The sequence below is a fragment of the Panthera leo genome, chromosome A1 (genome assembly GCF_018350215.1).
Source record: "Panthera leo isolate Ple1 chromosome A1, P.leo_Ple1_pat1.1, whole genome shotgun sequence".
Classification (NCBI taxonomy): Eukaryota; Metazoa; Chordata; class Mammalia; order Carnivora; family Felidae; genus Panthera; species Panthera leo.
Genome location: NC_056679.1, coordinates 212391433 through 212392224, shown reverse-complemented (window position 1 = coordinate 212392224; position 792 = coordinate 212391433). Strand labels below are relative to the sequence as shown.

General features: G+C 34.0%; 1 non-coding gene across 1 annotated transcript; it reads right to left on the bottom strand.

Annotated features, from left to right (window-relative positions):
- Positions 1-350: 350 nt before the first annotated feature.
- Positions 351-452, bottom strand: LOC122202805. Its single transcript, XR_006194893.1, has one exon. It is a non-coding gene; the product is annotated as a U6 spliceosomal RNA (small nuclear RNA).
- Between the last annotated feature and the right edge of the window lie 340 nt (positions 453-792).

Here is a 792-nt window from a genome sequence, read left to right as displayed (position 1 = left end):
AACCTGTGGTTTTCAAATACATTTGTATTACAGGATGTCAAGCTTGGTGTTCTTAAACTTACTTAGAATTATCATCTAAAATGCAGGTGTTTTCCCATGATATAGGGATGAAACAAGATCTTTTTGATCTAACAAAATTTTACTACAAAATTTATTACACTTTTACTGTAAATGGATTAACGATGCAATATTTGATTGACAACAGCAAATCAGGAGTAGCTGATTAATAGTGGGGGAAAACCAGGAGAAATTTGTTATATGAATGCAAAAATCTTTGTACATCAGAGATGTCTGTTTACCATTGTGAAGAATGAATGGGACTTCACAGAGGTATTTGGGTGGGGATGGGAAATAGTAGCATTAAGTTGTTCTTTCAACAGGCTCTTGCCTTATGCAGGGGCCATGCCAATCTCCGTATCATTCCAATTTTAGTATATGTGCTGCTGAAGCAAGTGCTAGCCTCTTCTTTCTTCAGGTAAGATACACCAGAAACCATTGACTGAAGAATTATTTTAGATTTCTGATACATTCAAATTCTAAGTATTGATTGATAGGTGTGCTTTGGAAACTTCAGACTCCTTTCTTCCTATTTCAATATTCCCTACCCCATGTAACACCTCCAAATTAACAATATTTGATGACAATCAGTATTACTTTTTAGAACTAAAGGATTTCTGTTCTTTAAATTAGCTTTAAGAATCAGGATTAAATGTACCTTTTTCCTTTCCAAAGTTAACTTAGTTTTGCTAGAAGATGCTCATATATACTTAGGGTTGATACTGATTAGGACTG